General features: G+C 36.6%; 1 non-coding gene across 1 annotated transcript; it reads left to right on the top strand.

Annotated features, from left to right (window-relative positions):
- The first annotated feature begins 5,175 nt into the window (after positions 1 to 5,175).
- LOC114216544 (U6 spliceosomal RNA) lies at positions 5,176 to 5,279 on the top strand. Its single transcript, XR_015767939.1, has one exon. It is a non-coding gene; the product is annotated as a U6 spliceosomal RNA (small nuclear RNA).
- Positions 5,280 to 8,043: the final 2,764 nt, after the last annotated feature.

The raw sequence follows: 8,043 nt of genomic DNA, 5'->3' as shown, positions 1-8,043 counted from the left end.
AGAGATACACTCATGCATGGTGCTTTTTAAATTCTTATTATGTGTGAGGTCAGGGGGTCGAATGTCAGAAAGTACTGTTAATTTCACGGGGTTAGGGGAAAGTAAATTCAGAGGGAATACAGATCACTTAGCACAGAAAACCAACTCCTCTGAAGTTTGGTTTTACATTTGTTAACCATATCCTTCAGCTGACGAACCATTGAGACCACGGTGACATTCTGGTCCCGGATATAATGGCTTGACATGCTGCAGTGAGAGAGTGATTCTGACGCCCCGGCTCGGGGTGCCCGCCTCAGACTTCCTCTGAATCAATGAAGCACTAAAACTCCACACAACTGGAACTGAACAAAGCATGTTGCCATTTTGGCTGTGATGTTTAAATTATAGAGAAAGCAGTCAGGATGTCTTAAAGTTCAATCTGACAAGAAATGTAAAATATATTTCTGTCTTCATTCTCTGGGAAGGTAGCATCTTACACTGCGCAGTATCACTACCCAGAGTCCTTTTAAAGTGGTTCATAACAGAACATCAAAGACAAAATTCTTGCATTTCAGGGCTTTTTCCCCTAATCAAATTGACACGTCAGCGTTGGGGCCAAGTTTCGGGGGAGGGGGGCACAAATAATTGCCGAGATAATATTGTTTTGTTCGGTTGGCAGTGTAGGGATAGAGTTCTTTTATTTTTTACTCTTTGTGCTGAAAGAAAAAAAAAATTGAGCATGCGGACAGATACACATGGCCCAAGTTAGATCACTCACCGCAACCAAAAGTGAGATAAAACAACGGTCCATCTCATGGTTATGACAGAGGAACCATAATCAAAATAGGTTTTAATGTGAGGATTGTTGAGTGTGCTGTTGAACTCTGATAAAACCTGCAATTCTATTTAAATATAGTCCACTGGGCTGGTAGAGACAGATGCTAATAGATTTGGTTGGTACTTTCATTTTTGTTTTTGTTTTTTTAACAAGATTTTTCAGATTCAAAACTCAAACAGGGCTCAGCTGCCCCCTTATAATTAAGTTTTAATGGCATAGGCTGAGTGTTTTTGTTTTGGCAGCATGCTCGACTGTTAGCATTTAAACGGTTACAACTCACAACTCGACTTTGAGGAGGGCAATCTTGTTGCAAGTCATAGGTGAAGTTCCTCCAAAGACGCTCTGGTTTACTGGGATGCTGTGGGATCTAGGACAGCTAGCCACAGGTCATCCCGTGGCAGTCACTGTTAAAAGAATAAATTAGAATACAATACTACATACTTGAAATTCCACAGTAGCCTGGGGGCCAATGCTTTTCAATTTTAACGCTTTTTCACCAGAAGTAACAGTTCTATAGGTTTTTGTATGCGAAATGGTCTATTGGTAAATAAAAGCAATATGTGGTACTGCTCATAAAATCACCCTTTCTCCTCAGATGGCAGGAGAAATCCAGGGTACATATTTTAATCAGTTTATTTTTTTGTAAGAATTATTATTAACTCTGCATCGGTGTCCTTCCCCGGCTTCCTTTTATAATTAAAAACTTTTTTCCCTCAAATCCCCTTCTCCAGCAAGCAGCCTGTTGCCTGAAGTTTTAATCCTTCATTACTAGTTAAAACAAAATCACCAATTAGGCACATGAACACGTCTGTATTAATCTCATTAAAGTGATGGCACCAAATAAATTGGAACTATTTTTGTGCTTTTACTGTGTTCCTATGGCTTTATCAGGCCCTGTGGTCATATACAAAGACCTCGAAGCTTAGTCATTTAGAGTCATTCGGTTGTGGACTGAATGTGGCATTACCATCTATGGCTGAAAATTGCTTTCAGCTTTTAAACTGCACTGACTAGTCTGTAGTTAATCTTAGATCATTCACTCGCAAAATTAAATGAGCCAGAACGATGGTCTTTTTTTTTTTTATAAAATAATACATCACAAAACACTTATTTGCCCTGCCCAAAAGAGAGATCAAATTCATTTAAAATCCCATAAACCAGAGTTGTGAATTTTTAATTTTATTTAGTAGCAGAGAAATAGAGGGTAAGCTTTCTACAGCACATCATTGCTATAAATTTACATATGGAACATGGTTTGATGCTTAACCAACCTTTAATCTACCTTTGATGTATACTTCTACTTCAATGTGGTCATGTGACACCCTTATTAATGCAAATGTAAAAAAGAGTGTTTTGGATCTCTGATGTAATTAGCCATAAACCATGTTAAAAAAAAAAAAAGGAGTGCCTACTTGAGTCACTAGCGTCGCATATAAAGTTCACAGTTATCATCACAGAAGAATAACCTTAAGAAACTAAGTTTAAAATTTTTACTCCACTCATTCCTATATTTTCTGCCCAAGTAACTTAAAGACCATTTTACGATACCAGCGATAGTCAACTACGAGTTGATTGCTCAATAATTCATTTCATTGGAGTAAAACATTTTAATTTTCATAGGATTTTTAGCCTGTTTCTTGTAAAAGTGAAATCACATTGAGAGAAAAATGCTAATTGAGGCAGGGGAAATGTGACTTTTTTTTCCTCATTAGGGTATGTTATCATCATTTCAAACACCTCATCTTTTAAAGGAAAACAGTGGGTGTGTTCACTTGTTGTGGGTTCCTTCCCTTCCCACTGCCATACCCCACAACGCAGACCAAATGCATAGGTTTTGATTCTGGCAGTCCCTAATTTTAGACTCTACAAACCTCGAGCCACATCACATGAGGGGAGGTCACTTCATCGTGCCAGATGGAGGCAAAAAATTCAGATATTTTGAGAGGCTGACCCAGTGTCATTCCCCTGGTTGATGACAGGACGTTAAGTTTAGATATTGGAAAATAAGGTTCATGCTACTCTGTCAGTGGGGCGAATGCAAGCTGCCTGTTTGACAGAGAATGTGGTGTGTGGTCTGGACCTCAAGAAAAAGGAACTCAGCCACCCAGATCAAAAATTACTCTGTCGGCTATCCAAAAATGATTCTGACATCAGCTTAGAAAGGCAGGGGGAAAAAAAATGGTGAAAAAAATGAAAATTGTACTTTGTTCTGGGATAGTCTAGGGAAATTCGTGGACCCATAATTGCCAAAGACACATCAGTGGCATCTCTTTATTTTTACTGTATGTTGCAAATGTACCTGACTCAAGATATACAATTCCAAAGTTAACCATTCATCACTTCCTAAAAATAGAGTGTTGTAAGTATAGTACAGTGAAATAAAATGCATTTCTATTTGACCATTCTTTTTAATTTGAACAGAAGCAAAAGTCACTGAAATTGATATGAGCCACCCATTAGTTGTATAATTATTCTGCCCACTATGGACACATCCTTCTATTTCACTTGTCATAATTTAGGAAAACAATGATTTTGTGGCCAAAACATCATACTCATTTTATTGAGACTGTCCTGTCTTAAGGTCCTAAAAACTTTCTTGAGACTCCTTGACCTGATTCTAAATATAACTACATTCCTTAAGTCTCATCATATTGCTGCATTAAGAGATATTGGGCTTATATTTTTCAACAAATTTTAATGATCTGAAAGGACCTAAATCTATCCAAGATTTGTTTCTTTTCTGAGAATATGGATGAAGTAAAAGGTACATACCTATTTTAAAAACATCTTCCAACTGTTAGGTGGCCATTTAAGTACTTCGCACTATTAGTTTTTTTCCATCTCAAGAAAAATATCTGCATATTGTTGTTTATTCTGTAAAATATTCCTTTTTTTAATAGCCTGAACCAAATAATTTCTCATTTTTACAGGCTTCACTTCACTTTTCTCACAGTGAATAAATTGCAACTTATTTCCATGAAATTCACAGATGACACAGATCTTTATTTTGCATAAAGGCATAAAGAAGTGTCTAATATCTTCAATATTCATCTGCTAAGTGGACATTTGCATTGGGTTAGAACGGAAAGAGAGCCCCAACCCTCCCGCAGTGACAGCTGTACAACGGGATGACATCTGACAGCTGTGACAGTGCTGAAGGGAAACTCAGATGACTCGCCGCCTCCGTGATCCAATTACAGCACACATCCCTCTGACAGAGCCAGCAGCTTGACTCCAGCGTTTGGAAGGACAGTATTGATCTCTTGTCAGAAACCAGTTGCCTGCCTGCAATTGTGCGTTGCTGAACTTTGAAAAGCTAGAGTACCCTCTTAAATGATAGGGGCAGTCAGGTTATAGTATTCAGGTACAAAGAGAGGTGCAAAGGGTATCTGCTAAATGCTCAGAACTTGAACAAATCATAACAATATGACAGTGCAATCATACTCAAGGAGCCCAGCTGATCTCGCTGGCTACTGTCTGTGCTAATGGAAAGACAGCTCTTTGTGTTTAGTGGGATGATCTTACTTGATGAAAAGGCCACTGCAATTAGTGCATGCCGGTCGGCTGTACTGGGTGACAGCAGCTCAGATGGTGTAATGGCAGTTGCCAATAACCCTAACTTCAAGAAAACAGACAATCCGGCCTTTGAGCCTAACACTCTTAGTCCCTCTACTTCACACCTCTGTTCGGTTTCTACTGGAAATCTCGCAAGGGCAGTGTGGTACAACCTCACCAAACAGAGCAACTTGGTCGAGAGGTCAAGTACCCGTCCGTCTCCTCTTGCTTTCTATTCCTGACTTCCTGAGAGTGAGAGAGAGAAAGAGAGAGAGAGAGAAAAGGAGAGAGAGAGACAGTGAGAGACACCCATGCAAAAGGTTAACAAACATAAACCTATCTTTCCACTATAATTTAAAGGAAGCTAATGTGTGAGCATCAATATTCTAAGATACAAAATTCTAAGATACATTTTTAAAACTAGGGTGGTAAAAGTGAAAGGTTAACGTTTTGGTGGAGATAAGAGATATCCAATGGCAAATGATCTAATATTTTAAGATATGTGTGACTCTCAATGTTCAAAAACTATCAAAATCCTAGGATAATTAAAAGTTATCTCCAGTTTACCTTTATTATTTTAGGATCGGATAAAGATGGATGAAAATGCTAAAACTTAGAGCATACACAAAACTTAGAATGCAAATCATTTCAGGGCTCTTCCTCAAGTGCAGCTCCAACAGATAAAGCACTTAGGTAGGAGTACAACAAGTTAAACTAAGTACTGGAACACACATACAAGCACTCACATACATACACAAATTATACCAGAATAGACAACTCTGTGATCAGAAAAATGATGTCTAGTCCTTGCTTCCACAACACATACGCTAAAATTAGAACAATACAGAGATCGGCATGGCCCCTGTGCAGGGATGATCCACAAAATCAGGAAGCATGCCATATTTTTAGGTAAATATTCTTTTTTTATTGAAGGATTGATGACGCACAATGTTCCATTAGTTTCAGGTGTACAACACAGTGATTCGACAAGTCTATACGTTACGTTATGGTCACTAGAAGTGTAGCTACCGTCTGTCACCATACAACGTTATTACAGTACCACTGACGATATTCCCAATGCTGTGCCTTTCATCCCCATGAATTATTCATTCCATAACTGGAAGCCGGTACCTTCCATTCTAAATATTCTTTGTGTCCCTCACATTTAGAACTTTCCTTAACTTTAGAAGTTTTTTCTGTGCTTGTTGAAGAGGTAATAAGCATTATTAACTCTAGGTAGACAGGTGGTGAAAACCAAAGCTATAGAATAGGTATAGTGGCAAAACTGGCAAACTGACATTATATAAATCATAGACATAAATCATTGACTATATCAAATAGTCAAATGTTGAAGAACAGTTTCATTTATTTAAAAAACAAAATAAAGTGCTCACTTCAGCAAAACATATATTAAAAAACAAAATAAAGTATGAAAACTAGGGCTTCAGAAATGAGCAGAGAACTAGTGATCAAAAGCATGAAAAAAACTTCGGGAGAGCTGTAGAGCAGAGAGAAACTGAGATATAATAGTATCTAAGGTAGAAGAAAATACAGAACCAATGATCCAAATCCTTAATATACACTCACAAACACTCTTGTTCACGCATATGTAAATAAATGCTAATTAAAACACCTGAGACAGCCCAAATATATAAATTGGGTAATACAAAATTAACGAGAGTAGGGAGACACAGACATCAGTGTCTTCTTTAGGGGAGTGTAAATTGTGACAGTTTTTCCCAAGGTTAATTTGAGAAATATCTATCTAAAATCCATTGTGAAGAAAAATTGCTCAAAGATTTATATGCAAGAACATTCATTACAATATTGTTTGTAATGAGAAAAAATGAAAATAACCTGAATATCCAGTAGGAGAGGACTAAGTAACTATATCATGATGCATGTGTAAAATAGGATAGCCAATAAAGGGAATGAGGTGGATTTATATAAGCTGATGTGAAATTTTCTCCACGATATAAATATAGTATTAATTTATTTGTATAAAAGTGTACACAAAACAAACATATATGTAGGGATATTTGTATATTTGTGCATATATGAGTATATATGACATCTATATCTACATATGCATGACTTATGCATATTAACATTTCTAGAAATACAAACAAGAAACTGGTAATAGTGGTTATCTATCGTGAGTTGGAGATGGTAAAATTTACTTTTTTTTTAAGATTTTATTTATTTATTTGAGAGAGAGAGAGAATGAGAGATAGAGAGCATGAGAGGGAAGAGGGTCAGAGGGAGAAGCAGACTCCCTGCTGAGCAGGGAGCCCGATGCGGGACTCGATCCCGGGACTCCAGGATCATGACCTGAGCCGAAGGCAGTTGCTTAACCAACTGAGCCACCCAGGCGCCCGGTAAAATTTACTTTTAGTTTGTATTACCTTACACTATTGACATGCATATGTATTATCTTGATAATTTTTTAAATTAGTTAATTAAATGTTTTTGTGTTAATGATCTCTTAACTAACATAAAACTAGCCTAAAGATAGAACCTAAAGAATTTGTAGTCTTCATTCCTTTGTTAAACATTTTTTTTGTTATCTATCGTAGATGTCAGATTTATGCTCATCTGGGAACATGAAGAGTAATTTGCCTGACCGCAAGAATCTCAGGGTCTAGTTGGGGAGATTTAAAATAAAAGGGGGCTAGGAAGAATGCTTCACATCATGGTAGATATAAGGCACAGGATGTCAAGGAAATATGCCTAGAGGACCCTAGATTTAAGTCTCAGATGGTAAATGTGGTCAGCCAAGTGAGGGAATGCATAGGCCCCAGGATTTAAAGCACAGTAAACAGCATGGAAAAAGGAGCATGCAGGCAGTTCAATATGACTCATCCTCAGAAAACAGATTAGTGGTGAAAGATGAATCTGGAGAGGAAAGTAAGTATTTCAAGGGGAAAGATGGGGATTAATGACCAAAAACTCCTGCAAAAGTTCCAAATTGTTTCATTCATTGAGATAGTATAGAGATGCAGTTGTCCAAATACATTGAAAACTAAGAATCACCTGGGCTTCACATTAAAAGAAGCAGATTCATGAAGTCCAACACATACTCATCAAATTTAACTGATAATCTGCATGTATTAACAAGGATCCCTGGTGATTGTTATTATCTGACAAGTTCAGAAAACATCCGTGGAACGTTACAATATCCACTGGGCTATTTATCTCGAGCCAAAACTTGATCCACCAGAGAAAAACTACCTAGACCAAATGAAAAACTCCATCTTTGATTTTTTTTTTCTATAGTGGCAAATATTAAGAATATATAACACAAAATATTAATTCCACCAAGCCCCTATTATGAGATAATTGTTTACTTTCTTGATAAATAAATAAATAAATAATTATATTTCCTGGAAAGCATCTCATAGAACAAAGAAAGTCCGTAACCTTTATTCATCTGACTTTTTAGGAAAATTTATTACTAATTTAAGTTATAGAATGGTATGAACTTATAAACATTTTAAAATAAAAGATTCTACTATGAAATTGAAAAAATATAGATATTATGAAATTCCTTTGAAGTAGTTGACATTTTTAATTATTTTCAAACTTACTCTAGTTCCTTAAATTTTTGAATTGTTTTATGACTTTAAAATACATTTCATTCATATTAGTTTTACCTTCTCCACTAAATAGGT

The sequence above is a fragment of the Eumetopias jubatus genome, unplaced genomic scaffold (assembly GCF_037043125.1).
Source record: "Eumetopias jubatus isolate StellerSeaLion01/CBP00866 unplaced genomic scaffold, mEumJub1_p1.0 scaffold_3, whole genome shotgun sequence".
Classification (NCBI taxonomy): Eukaryota; Metazoa; Chordata; class Mammalia; order Carnivora; family Otariidae; genus Eumetopias; species Eumetopias jubatus.
Note: the sequence above shows the minus strand (reverse complement) of the source record. Positions and strands in the feature narration are given on the sequence as shown.